We start from the raw sequence: 18,501 nt of genomic DNA, 5'->3' as shown, positions 1-18,501 counted from the left end.
AAATGTGATTATGTTCCTTAACTTTGAATCCATCTTAACTGTAAAACACGGGTGGCCAACTCCCAAGTGACTGTGATCTACCCCTTTTTTGGGGATTAAGGTCAAGGTTGTTGACCCCCTTTTGGGGGGGGGGGTGCAGGGAGAAAATGTTGAGCTTTTATTAGGTGAGCCAGTGATCTACCTGTTGGATGTGTCTGCTGTAAAACAAGCCCAGTGTCAGTTTCTGTTTCTGTTAACACTGAGGCTGCAATCCTAAACTCACCTAAAAAGGTAAAGTTAAAGGACCCCTGACAGTTAAGTCCAGTCCAGTCCAGTCACAGAAAACTGTGGGGTTGGGGAGCTCATCTTGCTTTACAGGCTAAGGGAGTCGGTGTTTGTCCGCAGACAGTTTTCTGCGGCATGTGGCCAGCATGACTAAGCCACTTCTGGCGCAACAGAACACCAAAACCAGAGCAGCGCACAGAAACACCATTTACCTTCCCACCGGAGCGGTACCCATTTATCTACCTGCACTTTTGGCATGCTTTTGAACTGCTAGGTTGGCAGGAGCAGGGACTGAGCCATGGGGAGCTCACCCCATTGCGGGGATTCAAACTGCCGACCTTCTGATCGGCAAGCCCTAGGCTCTGTGGTTTAGACTGTAGCACCACCCGCCATAGCTAAACTCACCTATCTGCAATCAATGGGACTTATTTTGGGGTAGACATCATTGCACTAGTCAATGGAAGCTGGCTGATTAGGGTGTGTGGACCACTGCCCTATCAACGTCAGTCTGTCTCCAGCCAGCCGCCATCTGATTACAACCAGAGCTGAAGGTGACAGTGCATGTCAACTGCCTCCTCCAAGGTATCAAATGGACCTCCACCACATTCTTGAGTAAGATGAGAGGCAAGGAGGGACAATGTGAAAATGTCACTCATTTCTGACTGCTAAAGTATCTTTAGCAAGCCAGGAATTGTGCATCTGGACTGGGCCAGTATGTCTTAATCTAAAGCATGTTGAATAAGTGGCAACTGAAAAAGCACATCATACATTGGATTGTGTCAGGAGAGTGTTACATAACCAACAAGGATGGGCTTATTAGGGTGCATAGAACCATTGAACAGAACAATAGATTTCAAACATGCAGACACCCAATATTTAGTTCCTAAGTTGATTTGTTGCTTATTCATTCTCCAATAATGTGTGCCAAACTGTAATTTAATCAAGAGACTGAAGCCCAGAGTTTGCCTCTGTCCTCCTGATAAACAAGAGCTAAAGCAGGAACCTATTCCATAAATCTTATTTATTTTTGTGCTGAAAGTGTAAGATTGAAGGTTAATTTACAAAAGGCAAGTTTAAACAACTAGTTGGGGCAAACAAAGACATATTTTACTTATTCTACACACCTCAATATGTGCAGCCAACAAAATGGCACACACTGTTCTATCAAGTGCTACGATGTTTTATTGCTACCAACAAAAATCAGCTTATTACTTCTCTTTCTTAGTTATTTGAGCCAGCATACATCACCTTACACTTAATTTTTAAATATATCATTTAAGACACAGTGTGTCTCAATGCTTTCTAATTTTAACCCATAAGACCCACAATAAATGTGATTTTCTTTTTTTAAAAAAAAATCCCCCTGAGGTAACTGCCCTTTTTTCAGGCCTAGAGTTCTCTACAGACAGACCTTTGAAGAGGTCCAGCTAGTGGACTTGTGAGCAAGAGCGGCTGGATTAATGAGCTCATTATCATTCATTAAAGAGTGTTGTGTGGATGACTGCCTACTTTAATTAGTTTTATTACTGAAGGAAATTGCTTCATATGCCAAGCTCATCAACAAGCATGCCTGGAAAACATTAGAGTAGTAATCAGACGATACGAGGAACCGTTCATTTGTCTGTATGGCTAAAGGCACATATTACGGAGCAAGGATAGTATTAATAAAGATGGACATGGCAGCATCTGACATAAAATAATTTATCAGATCTAATAATTCTGGGATGAAATGGGCAGCAATGATTCTAAAGGAAAAGATTTAGTACAGCAGAGGTGTTGATATGGCACAGAGACGGCTCTTCCTGTAATTATGGCACATGCTGACAGTAATAGCTTCTGAAGGTTTAGCAGGTCAGATAATAAATCCTAATGCAAATCATCCATGACTCAAATATTCTAATGAAAATGTTAATTAGTAACCGGAAGCTCTGCAAAAAATGTGTGAATGTGCTTCCCATACCCCTCCTTCAGAGTTGCAAACAGTCGCCCACACAAACAAATAGAAAGGTCTTCTTTAGAGTATGCTGAATCATTGAATTCTGTACTTGAAAGGGAGAATCAGAGAAAGAGATACCACAATGAAGAAGTTTCAGAGGGCTGAAGAGGCAACAGCCTAGCAACCATGAGCTAAAATAAGGGAAGGAGGCATTAAAGAAAAACCCCTGGTAACAAAACTGTTTTTGTTTTTGGTTTGGCATCATTTATATAAATTTATCACAAACAACATAAAATGTATCAAAGTGACTTACAATTGTCAGAAACATACAAATGCAACAGTTTAAAGCAACAGCAAAAGAATAAGCAACACTATTTACTAAATGTGCTCATCCTGCAAAATGAAAATAAAATAATGGCTCCTACCCTACTCTACTTAAAGATGAACCCTACAACAGGCTAGGGTATCATCATACCATATGATCCCAATTAAAAACTAAATGTCTTGGCAAATAGGAACAACTTCATTTGGTGCCTAAACGTTTATAATGATGGATTCAGGCACATCTCTCCAAAAAGATAATTCTACTATTATGGAAACACCACTGCAAAAAAACTGTTTCCACCCTCTATACCTCTTTTGGGAGGCCTCTGGTGATGAATGCAGGGTCTGGGTAGATTCATGTGGGGAGATGCAGTCGCTAAGTTATAGGTTAAAACCAGCATACAGTGGTACCTCTGGTTACGTACTTAATTCGTTCCGGAGGTCCGTTCTTAACCTGAAACTGTTCTTAACCTGAAGCACCACTTTAGCTAATGGGGCTTCCCGCGCCGCGTCACCATCGTGCGATTTCTGTTCTCATCCTGAAGCAAAGTTCTTAACCAGAGGTACTATTTCTGGGTTAGAGGAGACTGTAACCTGAAGCGTATGTAACCCAAGGTACCACTGTACTGAACTGAACTGGGTTCAGAACCCAATCAACAGCCATTGAAGTCAGGCCAGCATCAGTATAGTATGTTCAGAGGTCCTGGTCCCAGTTAGCAATGTACCTGATGAATTTTGCACTAGCTGCAGTCCTACGTATAACACATTGCAGGAATCTGGCCTAGAGGTTAAGAGCATAAACAGAAGCTAGGCTATTCCTTGCCAGAGAAGGTTGTAGCTGGGTAACCAGCTGAAGCTGAGGGAAGGTATCCCATGCCACCAAGGCCTCTTCTGCCTCATGATAATAGTGCCCCCAAACAGTGTGCCCACTCAGTTAGGGGGAGTGCAACCCCATGCAGAACAGGTTGAACCTCACAAGCAAGAGACTTTGTAGTGATAGTAATTTGTCTTCAGTATTTGGTAATCAGAGGCATACTGTATAAGCAGGGTAACATACTGCTCAGTAAAAGAAATAGAATTGTTCTATGTCCCATATCAAAGGGAAGAGTTGCCATTTAGTGGTTAGAGCAATTGTTCTGCATGCATAAGGTCTCAGGTTCAACTGAGGGCATCTCTAGGTAGGGTTGTGAAAGTCCTCTGTCTGCTGTCAGTGTGCGTTGACAAATATTGAACTTGGTGGATCAATAGTCTAACTTATTCCTACATTCCTGTGAAATGCTGCTGCTTGTCTGAAATCTTTCTTTTACTTGTTCACAACATATTATGCCTTTCTACCATTTACTTCAATAGTTTCCACCCATCTCCATCTTAAGATTCTTTACTAAAAATGACTCCACAGTCATCTGTTTTTGCTGTAGCTGGACCCCTGTTTTGAGATGACACCTAACTCCTATATTTTCATTTGAGTGCCCCTTTATGCACATCTTTCAACCTTTACTTTATTTTTCCCAGTTGAACCACGTTCCCCGTTTGCTTCCCTCACTATGGTATCTTGTCTTTGTCTTTATTTTTAATTTTTGTACTGTATCTAACAATGTTAGGCAGATGGACAATGGTGATGAGGTTTCATTTTTAGCCATCAGATCCTTGTGTGGCTTTCTGCTCCTCTGGAGAATGCTGTGATTACAGCTATGTTATCTTCTTTAGATCCAGATGAGAAGGTAAGGCACTTGGCAAAACAGGGCAGCTTACAGTCAACTGATAGGGCACTCATCCAACTCATCATAGTGCAGTCTTATTATGCAGGCAACGTCTATTGAATTCGACATGATCCTTAAAACAGCTCATCCTCCAAAGACAAAGAAGATGAATTACTCTTTCTTACGAGCTTCACTGCACTGGCTCCAAGTAGTTAGACTTCATAAATGTTTTATAACTTTATATTGTACCTATTTCAGTATCGATGGAATGGCAAATGAGTCACTATAAGTTACTGGAAGAATGTGTGCATATTGAGATGAAAATGGCATGAAGTATAACAAAACTTTCCTTCGATTTGATACAACACAGAGATTCAACATTAAATCTAGATGGGGATTAGCATAGCATAGCACAGCCATAATGTTTGTTCTTTAGTTTTGGGGTCAGGCCTTTCAAATTGAGTTAGTAATGTGGCACAGAGATCTACTGTTCAAATAGAAAAGTCTGAAATCTTACCGATCCCAGTCAAAATAAATAAAAATTTCAGTGAAATTGGTCTAAAAGCACGCCGAGCTTTTGCTCATATAGACAAATGTTCTGAAATGAACAAATAAAACACTAGCAGCAAGAAAACTAGATGTGAAAAACTATATAGTGTACTCTACATGGATTTTCTTAGTGTGGTTCTCTGGGCATTCAGGGATTCTGTCAAGATAAACACAATATCCAGGCAATCATTATGTGATAAACCCAGAGATTTGATCCTCCTTAACCTGAAACTGTAGCTTTCGTGGCAGGAATCAATATCAGCAAGAGGAATCTCACAGTTACAGTGTAATATCTGTATTTATTTTGACCCTTTAAGTAACCCCTGAAGCAAAAATAAGTGTTAGGTACAGTGTTAGACCAATATACAAAAAGAGTGTGATATAAATGGGAATTTGATGTGTTCTCTTACTTCATAAAGTGGTGAAAGGGAATGGCTCTATCCTTTCTTCTTAAAAACCCATTGCCTTGAGTTTTCTCATTAAGAGGACTAGGAGCCTGATGCTTTTCTCCATGTTTGTTTCCTTTTTATTCCATGCTTTATTACATCACAAACCTGCTGGAGTGCCCCCCTTTTGTATTAATCTGTGTTCAAAGTGGAGGCTGGTATATTAGGACAAATGAGGCCTTGCCCTCAGCCAGCCTCCACCTGCCTGGCTTTTTTCTTACAACAAATTGAGGGGGTGGCACTGGTAGTCCTCCTCCTCAGTCTCACTGCTGCCCTTGTAGGACTCAGCAGGGGCAAAGATGGGCACAAAATCTGAATTGGTTAGCTCTGCCTATTATTGGTTCCATTGGCCTCCCTACTAAGCCCAATGAGCACCAGCCACCACTTTGTGTGCATCACCTATTATGAACTAGGTATATGAAGAAATGAAGATAATGGCAGCTCTTAACCATGTCACGGGTATACAAATATTGTATTAAAACCTAAGCAGTACCCTAAAAAGTTCATATGACCACGCTTGTGGTCTGGAGGGACCTCCGTGTGCAAGCTGGTCAATGCTATGTGCTGCGATCACCAGAGAAATGGGCATGAGGAGGCTAAGCTGGGCAGGATTAATAATTACAAGAAGCTGCTTTATACTGAGTCAGACCATTGGTCCATCTAACTTAGTACTGTCTGCACTGACTGGCAGCAGCTCTCCAGGATTTCCAACAGGGACCTCTGCCAGCCCTACTTGGAGATGCAGAGCTTGAAACTGGGAACTTTTGCATGCAAAGTATGAGTCACAGCTCCTTCCTAATGACAAGCAGGCGAGTTGGTGAACCATAATGTACTGTAAGTATGGCAGGTATGGACAGTCATGATAGCAGTTTGGTCTTTACTCAAGAGAATAGTTGTAGAGACTAAGCAGCCTGACCAGAAACGAGGTTTCATATTGCCAGGAGAAATCTCATTGGCCTCTTATGTCACTTGCTAAGCCGTTGAACTCACTCATCACAACAAAAATGATAGGGGTTTTAGCACATATTGTCCCTTTTGGTTGTTGTAACCTGTTTGTACCCTAAAAGCCAGGATATAAATAACTTAAATAAATGTTACTGCCCTCTATAATGGCGCAGAATATATGATAGAACAAACATATATTTTTACATTATTACATTTTGAAGACCCATTCACACAGTAGTTTAAATATCGATTAAAATAAATGCTAGCATGTTTCAAAACTGCATGCAGTGGCAAGCATATGAAGATTGAAGCAGATTGATTTTACTAGTGAAAATAAAGGTGGTCATGTTGTTCATCAAATATTTATCTTGTCCCATAGGAGCGTCCTTCCTTCGGCAGCCATTGCCATGCATTGGCCTGACAGATGCATAATGTCATAACTATCTAATTACTTTGGGAAGACTATTAAATGTGACGTCAAAATCTGTTTAAATAATTCTGCTGCTGTTTTAATGCACTTGGACTAGACATCTTCCTGAAACCAGCAGGGAAGCTCTTAATCCCATTTGCATGATCCTCAGAACTCCCATCCTTAAGATAAAATCATCAATGGCTGATGAAGATGACAGGATTATTGCAACTGCTACTCCCTGTTTGACATAGATAATAAGTGCAGGAAATGAACCTTCCATTCATGTATTAACTGCCTAACAGTTGCAGTGATTCTGAAGACTGATAGATGTCATGACTTCACAGGATCACACAACAATGAACACAGAAAGTATCACAAAGATCACCAAGTTAATCTAGTCAACACCATTTATCAAAAGGGACTTATCCACCCTTTTTTAAAAAAATGGAATAATGAATCTAAAACATGAGGGCAGTAGCAACATTTTTTAGACTGTGACAGATGAAGTGTTGTGGAGGGTATGTGTATTTCAAGAAACCCTGGGGAATACCTTCCAGTGAGATTTAGGTCACTGAGGACTGGGCTGTGTGTGCATTTTGCTCTTGCCAGAACAGTGACCCGAAGTAGGGTTCTTTGGTACTTTACTTTGTTTCATGTAAACAAATGCAACATATCCACGCACACATTTGACCTATTTTAGCCTCTTCTATTTTATGATAAGCATATTAATTTACATAAGGCAGCACATCTAAAATGTACACAGTTCAAAAGGCAGCGTGAAGTTCATGAAAACAATTCCAGATCTGCACTACCCTCCCATTAATTGAGGAGCAGCTTTCATGCTTTAGAGGAGAACCTGATAGGCAGCTTATTTCTTAGGTCCACTAAATGGCAGAGGGTATGCAGTCACCCTTCCCATAACAGGGTGATTACAGATGGAAATTGATTTAGTTTTTGTAGCATCAAATATGAAATCAAGAGTCTCTGAACCAGACAGTATGATCGAAAACCCCACAGGTATCCTTATGCAATACAACCACCATAGAGAACTGTTCCTAACATCATAATCACTGGGAAAGCTTTTGTTCATGTTGGCCCTGCAAGAGGACATTTATTACACACTAATTTACACAAAACTCAAGGGTCTGGGTAGCTGTGCTAGCAGGAATTGGCACAATGGGGCTTCCCCGCCTCTCATCCCCAGGGCCACTCTGCTCATGGAACAAGGTGAGGCAATGGGCTCAGGTGGCAGGATCCACAGGGGAAGCGGGTCCCAATGTTGATCATTATTCCCCATTGTTCTTGGTGTCACTCTTTACTCCCCCCTTCTTCCTGGTGGGGAGGAAGACACTGTTTTGTGGTTCTCCTCAGGTGCCAAAATGTCTTCGGCTGGCCCTGCTCCTCCCACTGTGCACCCCTCCTTAAATCTCTGCAAGATCAGGAAAACCCTAAGTGCACAGATGGAAGAGAACAGAGATCATTCCATCAGTGCTGACAGAGCAATCTTCTTAGTGGTCCACAGAACAGCATACCAGGGACCAGAGTATATAACAGATCTCCTTCTCTCCCTGCAAAGAGGGAAGTCCACTCTCACAAGCTTTGCCTTGCAGGTGTGGAAACCTCCATAGGTGGCAGTCATGAAGAGGGGGCATCCCAGAATGGATCAATGGACTCCTTGGATATGTCAGATCCAAAACCCTCCTGCTGTTGGGGGTGGTTGGGTTGCACTATGTCAATACAGTGGTGCCCCACAAGACGAACGCCTCGCAAGACAGAAAACCCGCTAGACGAAAGGGTTTTCCGTTTTGGAGGCGCTTCGCAAAACAAATTTCCTTATGGGCTTGCTTCGCAAGACGAAAATGTATTGCGAGTTCCTGCAGGTTTTTTTTCCTCCCCCCCCCCTTTTTCTAAGTCGCTAAGCCGCTTATCAGCTGATCCGCTAAGCCAATAAGCCACTAAAAGCCGCTAAAAGCCGCTAAAAGCCGCTAATAGTGCTAATCCGCTAAGCCGTCAATGGGCTTGCTTTGCAAGACGAAAAAACCGCTAGACGAAGAGAATCGCGGAACGGATTCTTTTCGTCTTGCGAGGCACCACTGTACTGAAGTTGGAGTACTTGTTTTCCCTCCATACACCCACACAGCACAAATCTGCTGTGACTGGTTGAGATTGGCAGGGCTATAGATTTTGCAGTTCCTACACCTCATATTCTCTTCTCTCCCCCTCCCCTGCTGTAGGACTGCTTTGCTACCAGTATAAAGTCCCTGCATTAGCATGCATACAGGTAGAAAATTATAAGCAACCTTCCACACCTCAAATATATATATTAACAACCAATTTCTTCTCTTGCTTTTTTAACCTTAAAAAAACCCAACCGCAATGGATATTATTGTACAGAATACAGCAGATTTTTATTCAAAGGCCGATTTATGTAGCTACTAGTAAGAGCAGCAACCATGTTGAAACTGTAAATGTGAAGCAAGCGCGCGCGCGCACACACACACACACACACACACACAGAGAGAGAGAAAAGCCCTCAGAATAGTTGCTGGAAAGCTGCCAGAAGTATACAAACCCTTGGGGCAATGGGAAGGCTCTAGGGGGCTTGATGACAAATCTCCCTTGATACCTGGAAAAAATGGTTTCCAGGGGTGCCAGTGGCTAGCTTAGAACAGTCTGTTTCCTCTCTCCTGAGAACTCAGTACAAAAGAATGCCACAGAGCTCCCTTGTTCCAGATAATAGCACCCTCAGAGAATTGATATAGCAATAATTTACTCCTTTACTCCTTCTCTTATTCACAGACAAAAGCTTTCCGTAGAGTACTCTCATGGTGAAAATGGTGATATTCCCAACGGGTTTTGGTGTGGAACAAAAGCCACCTTTCCTAATGGCAGCAAGTGGCTTAGTTTGCTCTTTCAAATCATTAGCGTGGTGTTGTCCCCTTTCCACCCATAAACTAGAAAAGTAAAACCAGCACACACTTTGCTGTTTTTAGGAATCTCTAGACTCAAAGATGATAGCTGGCTCTTTCCCAGAGGGAAGATGAACTGATGTCTCTGCTTTGATTCTAAAGGCAGATAAAAACATTTTGCTTTGCATTTGGTAGCTTCAAAAAAAAAAAAAAAAAGGGGGGGGGAGAGATTTCTAAACTTTATTTTAATTTTTGCTTTTAGATTCTTATGTTGTGCACTGCTTGGGTAAGTTTTCATTAGATAGTTGTATTACAGAGTTGTATTCAACTAAGATTTACTCAGAGTAGGTTCAGTGAAATTGATGGACCTAAGTTAGCCATGGCCATTATTTCAATGACTCTCCTCTGAGTAGAAATTAGCTGAATACTACAACAACTATTACTACTACTACTACTAATAATAATAAAGGATGGCTCCCTTCAAAATTTATCCAAAGTTTTGTGTCAGAAGAGACCCCCAAATTACCGTATTTTTTGCCCTCTAGGACGCACTTTTCCCCCTCCAAAAATGAAGGGGAAATGTGTGTGCGTCCTATGGGGTGAATGCAGGCTTTCACTGAAGCCTGGAGAGCGTGACGGGTCAGTGCGCACCGACCCCTCTCGCTCTCCAGGCTTCAGGAAGCTATCCGCAAGCCTGGGGAGCACACGGGAGTTCCCACTGGGCTCCCTAGGCTTGTGGATAGCAGCCTGCATCCTGAAGTCTGGGGCACGCTGAGCAGCGCACCCCGGGCTTCGGGCAGATATCCGCAAGCCTGGGGAGCCCGGCGGGAACTCCCGCCGGGCTCCCTAGGCTTGTGGATAGCAGCCTGTTCTGGGGGCTGGGGTCGGGGGAAGCTCAGGCTTCCGCCAGCCCAGCCCCACCTGTGGGGGGGGGATATTTTTTTTTCTTTATCCCCCCCCCCAAAAAAAAACCTAGGTGCGCCATATGGGCCGGTGCACCCTATAGAGCGAAAAATACGGTATTTAAAAGTTTAGGCAAAATTTCTGTAGCAAGTCAGTAATTTCCAACACCAACACCAATTTCAAACACCAACAGCATACTCAGGAAAACAATAGTTTATATTTTATCTTATGGCCCCTTTAGATCTTACTATTCCAAAATGTGAGTAGGTTAGGTAGGCAAAATTTAAAAAGAAAAAAGAAACAGCCACAATATCAGAATCAGAGAGGAGGTGGTTGGTTCTTCTCGTCTCCATTTTACATTCATTATTTCTGCTTGCCTATAATCAACTTTATTATTCCTTTTTTTTCCTTATGCAAAACGTCACTTAAGGCAGTGCTTTCTGGATTCATTGAAGCTGTCAGCCAGTCATGATTCCTCATATGCATGAAATTAAGTAGAACTAAAACATCATGTTACCCATAATATAAGCTGTCAGTCTGCTGAAAGCTCCGTTATCTTCAGGATGGAGGGAGACTGATTATAAGATGGAGCTGGCATAGAGATGATACATCAGATCCGTCTTTTATAAAAGTAAAAATCCAACAGTATGCCAATTCACCTGTTCCTAGAAGGAGTTGCCAATGTGGTGCCCTTCAGGTATTGTTGGACTGGAACTAACAGCAGCCCAATAAGCATATCCAAAGGTTGGGAAAGTTGAAGGTTGTTGTCCAACAACATATATAGGACACCAGGTAACTTAATTTTGGTCACAGACATAGCCCCATGCTTGCTACTTATTTCAGAGTTGCATCGCTCTCATATAACCATAAAGCAAGCTGTTTCTCCTTCTAGCCTTCAGGAAGTTTATTCAACCTACCTTGTACCAGAGCTGAAAAATGCATTAATCCGTTGAACCTCCCATTATGCCTTGATCCATCTCTGCCACTAGAGGCCCAAGTGACCTCTCCCATTCAGCTTACTAGATTCCACATCAACTCCCTGTCCCTCACTCAGGCAAGCTCTTGTGCGAATAAGGCGATTATACCACTTCTGGCCTGCCACACATGTAAACCTGTCCTCCAGTTCCCGCCCTCTCACATCAGGAAGCAATAGTCAATCATCTGTGGGGATAAAACAGGAAGGAAGCCTTGCTGTCACTGCTCCATGGCTCACTGGCTGAAGTCAATTATTCTTGGAAACGATGCCCCTTCTCACAGGGCAGATGTTACCATTTTTCCTTTCCCTGTTCTTGGGGTTCCTCTGCCCACTAGTCCCAGCTGCTTTTGCACAAGGGAAGCCTCACTTTTAGCTTCATGGGGCCAGAACCAGTAGGGGCACTCTCCATCACAGGAAGCTGACTGACTGCTCAGCATCCCAGAGTTTACTAGCTGACATCATTTGGTCCTATTTTCCAGCTGCACACCCCTTTCCCTCTCTCACTGCTGTTCCTGGAGAAGCAAGCACCCAGAATTCTCAGGAACCAGCAAGAATCAATGTTGCCATTTCATTCTTCACATCCCCAGGGCTCATCTGCCTACTATTCATGGCTGTTTTTACTCCTAATTTTCTAAGAAGCATTTCATTTGTTATTATTTGTTATAATCTATATCCCTCCCTTCATCCTGAAGGTGCCCAGGGCGGCAAACACACAAGAGAGAAAACAATTAAAACATCTAAAAGCATCTAAATCTAAACTATCTATGCTTAAAAAAAAATAATCAGTATCCATGTTGAATAACCAACCTGTTAGTGCACTAGTTTGTTTTTAAAAGCAGGATAATAGTGCTTCATTTCTATGCAAGGACACGGCAAAACCTCAAGAAAGCATGATCTTCAAGGCAAAAGAGTGGCAGGCCCTTGCAGAGTAAATAAATATGGATGCTGATCAACTTCCCGCCTCAACATTTATATGCTGAAATCATCTGCATGGTTGGTATGCACCCAGCATCTCTAATATCTGCAGTGCTGATCTAGAAAGCTGAAGTGACAGCTTCATAATATTCAGTAATTTTTTTTCCAATTAATTCCCATTTACTCCAAGGACCTCTCTGAATGAGAGGCACAGACTGCTTTATAAAGAGATAAAATCCAATAATAATTTCATTTTAATTTATGGAAAGATAATTCTGTTTGTCTTGTCATGATAACAAATTACCTTTTTCATTTTTTTTGCAAACAAATCTTGCATTCATCCTCATACAGCAGGGATGGCAAAAGAAAACAATAAAGCTACTGATGATTCCCAATCCAGACTGGAAAGGCAATCACAGAATAACGATTGATGATGAAACTGGGATTGAGGAAAGCCAAATGTGTATTAACCATAATATGTTGGAAGTTCATAAATCAGAAGCAGACAGGCAGAAACAATATTTGGTTCTTATCTCTTAGTATGCTACCTCTGTTATGGGTCCTTTGTCTCCTGCCCACCTACTGCCACATGCATGCTGATCTTCATTTTACTAATTCCTGTATGTTCTAAAATACCAAAGTTCTAATGCAGTTTTTTTGACATGACTTAAAGTGGAATTACATTTCTGCCCCTTTCTCCCACATCCTTTTTAAGAAATAGTCTTGAACACTCAACAAAGCCAAAACAAGACCAACAAAACCCACATTTCTTCAAACTTCAGGACATCTGAGAATGCATACAGAAGGAATGTAACTTTTTCATTTTATATACCAACTTCAGGGAGACCTGTCCTAAAGTTGTGCACAGGTAGTATATTATACCCACAGATCTTAGTATGGTGCCTAGAACATGGGCAGAACAATCCAACTGAGTCAGGAAATGGAGAATCAAATGGAGAATCAAATGGAGAATCGGCCCCCTCCATTTATGTTGGAAATGGGTCGGGAGGGGCCTGGTGTGCATCACACATCGCAGCTTCAACGGCTGCCTCCCCCAGACTGCTCGGTCTTCTTCACACGATGCTATGTATATTTTTAGGAGCCATTTTGTTTTTATGTTTGTAAGTTATGCCAAAGTTCCTGGGACAGGGAAGCACCAACAGTGGACCTTGTCATAGCTTCAGGTATGAGACTTGTGAGGTCAGACTCCACCCCATACCTTCAGAGGGAGAGTTCCCTCCTCAATTTTTAATTTTTTTTTTTTTATCCTATGGCTTCTATGACATACTCCTGGGGACCATAGGAATGCATTCTGGAAAGGTCTGTAGGGTGTGTGTGTGTGTCTCCTGCCTCTCTCTCTCTCTCTCTCTCTCTCTCTGTGTGTGTGTGTGTGTGTGTGTGTGTGTGTGAGAGAGAGAGAGAGAGAGAGAGAGAGAGAGAGAGAGAAGAGTTATGGTGGATCTTTGGCACTACTAAGACACTACCACCACCAGGAAAAAACAATGCATATACCGGGGAGGGGGGAATAATGAAGGAGAAATTGAGTTCAGTTCCTAAATTTTTTCTCTTGATGGATGCTAAGAACACTGCATACTATATCAGGAGATGATATCATACATGGCTGTTACAGCCACAGTCTGTTATGCTAGATGCTGGAAATAATTTTCTGTCGGCTTCTGAATGGGAAAATAAACTGCTTGACGGTGATGTCAAAACTTACTAATTATATTGAAGGCAAAGAAAGAGAACAAAAAGTATTTTTTTAAAAAAAAAAAGAAGAAAGAAAATGGTCTACTTTTATTGATTACCGGAGAAATTATGCATACTCTCCTGACTTTATGTGTGCCTTTCATTTATTGTAATACCTTGTTCAGGAAAAATCGTGTGTATGTGTGGTGTTGTAACACTGTAATCACCTAAAACAGAAAAACAAGTTTAATATTATGCTTTCTGTCTGAAATTAATGTACCAAGAATGCACTGCATTGTTTTTGTACATTCGCAGAATGCACTGATAAGACAGACCTTTAGCTGATGTAGGATGAAATCAATAAAAAAAAATTATCCACAACTAAATTTGACTGAAATCACTTCATTTTCTTAAGCTAGCCATCTGCAACCTGGTACCCTCCTGCTGTCTGGGACTACAACTCCAAGGTGTTAACTGGGACTGATGGGATTTGTCACCCAAAATAGCAGGAAGGCACGATGTTGGTAAGGCTGAATTTAGCATTCAACTATACACTTTAAATCTATTGATTTCAATGGCACATAAAGCTCATTAATGTTAAGTATTCTTTCTTTCTGAAACCTAATGGGTAACATAATATTTACCCCAGTTTACAGTTTCCTTATCTAGACAGTTTTTATTTGATCAGAAATCCTCATTGAGGCTATTTTAGTGGAAACATGGGTAAACATTTCTCAAACCAATGAACGTATTATGGATTCTTTCCCTTTTGATGGGAAAGATTCTTTCCAAATGGATAATGTGGCCCACTACTACAAGTGATCCTGGCTGCTAGATTATTCTTTTCATAATTTTCTATTTGAAGCTGGTAACCTGGCTACAACCGCCACAAAGACAGAATCTAGTGGGGATCTCTTTGATGGAAGAGAGCTTTATCAGCAGACTTCCATACTTTTTCTTAGGATTATCTCCTTTTATTAATTGTGTTGTTTCTCATTTGGGGGATTAGCATCAGCACAGTCAAATACTGAGGCGAGAACAGAGTAACTAAACTTAGCAAAAACTGGAAAGAATTACCAATTCCCCCAAATCAGAACAAGCTTTGTCAATTTCAATATCAATTTGGTAAATAAAGCTAATATTCACTGAAGTACCAAACCAGCCTTGGCCACTGTAATCTCTGAAAAACCAACATCAGAATCTGGCTTGTGTTTTGTTTGTAGTCAAATAACTTACTGTGTATGCACATATATAATATTGATAGACCTGGAGTGAGACCTTGCTAGCTTGATGAAGAAGTCAACCTAGTGTGTGGTGACTGTGAAAAAGGCAAATTCCATGCTAGGGTCATTAAGAAAGGAATTGTAAATATAACTGCCAATATCACATTGATGCTACACAAATCTATGGTGCAACTGCATTTGAAGTACTGTGTACAGTTCTGATTGACTCACCTCAATAAGGGTAAGTGTGAGGCCGAGTCTTCTGTCTCTATTTGCTGCTGCTGCTAATTATGTGCACCGTGACATGCCCCATCACCATCCTGTTTTCTATTTTTTACTACCACCTGAAGTCACAGAAAAATGCTCTGTTAATTCATTCGATAAAATTTTAGCCCAGCTGGCACCTCTTGCACTGAGCTAGGGATGGAGTGCTCCCCAAACTGCTCTCATATCATTTTAAAAAAAAAATTCTCAGACTGAGTGTCAAAAACAATGCCACATAAAAAGCCTGAAGGACCCCCTATAGATGGCAGCTGGGTATGCAGCAACACTGAGGATGTTATGAGCTGCTGAGGAAATGGCACAGTAGGAGGCACAGTGGTGATTTTAATTCCAAATTTCCTGTGATTGAGTCCTCAGGCCTAATGTGCAAGAGCAACAGCATTAGTGCTATTCATAGATATGAAAGCTGACCTTTGTCCCTCTATGCCTCAGCCGCACATTTGCTCTGTACGTTTTACATCAGGAGCAAGCTATTTAACCCACCTCCTAATGCCATCTGTACCTTTCTTCTTTTAGAGAGGGAAAGGCCATTTATCTGCTGATAGACTCGCCCCACAATGTATGCCAGGACTGCTGAGGTGGGACAGACCCAGCCCATAAAGCAATGTATCAGGTTCCTACCAAATCTAAACCAATACAGTGGTGCCCCGCAAGACGAAATTAATTCGTTCCGCGAGTTTTTTCATCTTGCGATTTTTTCGTCTTGCGAAGCACGGACTTTGGAAAAACTTCAAAAATCACCAAAGTCTTCAAAAACCTCAAAAAAGGCTACCACACCGCGTGCTATGAGTTGCTCCTCAAAGTGAATGCACGGCTTTAAGAAAAAGGAAACAAACTTGCAAGACAAAGGAAACAAACTTGCAAGACGTTTTCATCTTGTGAAGCAAGCCCATAGGGAAATCCGTCTTGCGAAGCAACTCAAAAAACGAAAAACTCTTTCGTTTTGCGAGTTTTTCGTCTTACGAGGCATTCGTCTTGCGAGGTACCACTGTATGCTGTAAAAAGTTTGAACAGGTTTTCTTGTAAGGAAAAAAACAAGTACCGGTAATGTATGAAAGGAAGAGTAAAACACACACACACACACACACACACACACACTTACTTCTCTCTGCTTGGATTTCAGATATGATGTCCCAGAATTCACATGCTCTATGAATCCCATACTGCCTGGACATATAAGCTTTATTAGAAAGCCAGGTCATCTGTGATGAGGTTAGTTTGTACAGGTAAAGGTAAAGGTAAGTCTAGTTAAGTCTAGCTGAATTCGACTATGGCGCTCATTTCCGCTTTCAGACCGAGGAAGCCAGTGTTTGTCTGCAGTTAACTTTTCTGGGTCATGTGGCCAGCATGACTAACTGCTTCTGATGCAACAGTACACTGTGATGGAAGCCAGGGCACACAGAAACACTACCTTCCTGCCACAGCAGTACCTATTTATCTACTCATGCTGGTGTGCTTTCGAACTGCTAGGTTGGCAGGAGCTGGGACAGAGGAACAGGAGCTCATCCCATCATGTGGTTTCAAACTGCTGACTTTACGATGGTCAAGCCCAAGAGGCTCAGTGGTTTAGACCACAGTGCCACCCACGTTTGTACAGCAAACACATTGAAAGGGCACCCCCTTCTTCTTAGGTCAGAACTGATATTCCAAAGAGACAGCTAAAACTTATTTCAAATTCAAAAGTAAACCATAGTTTACTATTCCACAGAGGCCCAATTCTTCTACCCTGTTGTTAAGTGACAAACAGAACCACCCAAAACAAATCAAATTAAACATCTAAACATTACTGCTCACTTCACGGGAAGTTGGGAAGTACGACTATCAAATTGGCCAGAGTAATATATTCCCTGTCATCACAAACCACTATTATAGACTGACAGTATTTGGAAAGGGGTTTTGCATATGAAATCACTCACTCACGTTACTGCTGAAACAATGTTGCTCTCTCCTGGAGCAAGTCAGCAAGCAATAACAGAAACGGTTGCATTTTATATTACTTTTATTTCCCCTCAACGGTGCTGGCTGGGAGTTGCACATGAATCTCCCCTGAGCCTGACCTCAATGCTTACATGAGTTCCACAGGAAAGCTGGAAGTCTTTCCTTCAAAAGCCAAAACAAATGCACCCCTGGTTTTATTTTTAATATCCTGCTATTTTTTAAAACGAGCATACAACAATGTGTCTCCGTATGCCTACACACAGTTGTCACCTGTCTTCTCAGTCTTCTTCAAACGAGCAGATGCCAACAAATCACCACCTTCTCATAAGTTATTCTTTATATAAAGTCACTCTTTATATAAATTCGTGACATTGACTGGAGGACCATAGTCGAGATGAAGCTAAACGAACATACTGAAGGCATGCCAGCTTGAGTTCCATGATGGAAGAATGGAGGGATAAGGGAAACCTAGGTTGTACATACATGCAGACTATGTGTCTGTCAGGTACCTAGGTTCAGGTGGTAAGGTCCATGCCCCAATACCTGGAAAGGTAACAAGTACCCTAAAATTGAAGGTATAAAAAAGCAGTCATCCAGAAGAATCAGTGTCAAATTCCCAAAGGGATGGCTTAGTACTGGGATGGGGAATCTGTGGCTTCCTGGATGTTGTTGTACTTCAACTCCTATTGGTGCTTGTCAACATGAGCAATTGTCAGGGAAGATGAAAGCTGTAGTCCAACGCCATCTGGAGGACCACAGATTCTCTAGTCTAGTCGGTCACCACCAAGTTATCCAGAACCTGGAGTGATAGAGCAGGCAATGGCACAGGAGTGACTCTTCAGGGCATAATGGTTAGAGTGTTGAGCTAGGACCTGAGAGAGCAGGGTTCGAATCCTCACTCATTCATGAAGTGGGACCAGTCCTTATCTCTTAGCCTGACCTACCTCCCAAGATTGTTGTGAGGCTGAAATGGGGAGGAGGAGAACCGTGTACACCACCTTGAAATCCTTGGAGGATAAAGGTGGCATATAAATGTAAGGAATAAATAAATAATAATAAATGAAGAGGACTATGGTCTATAAGGTTAGTA

The 18,501-nt window shown here is 41.8% G+C and overlaps 1 protein-coding gene across 6 annotated transcripts in view; it reads right to left on the bottom strand.

Moving 5' to 3' along the window:
* The window catches only part of CCSER1 (coiled-coil serine rich protein 1), a 725,174-nt gene that overhangs the window by 342,546 nt on the left and 364,127 nt on the right, over positions 1-18,501 (bottom strand). The window lies entirely within an intron of this gene.

This window comes from Podarcis cretensis (assembly GCF_951804945.1).
Source record: "Podarcis cretensis genome assembly, chromosome: 9".
Taxonomy (NCBI): Eukaryota; Metazoa; Chordata; class Lepidosauria; order Squamata; family Lacertidae; genus Podarcis; species Podarcis cretensis.
Note: the sequence above shows the minus strand (reverse complement) of the source record. Positions and strands in the feature narration are given on the sequence as shown.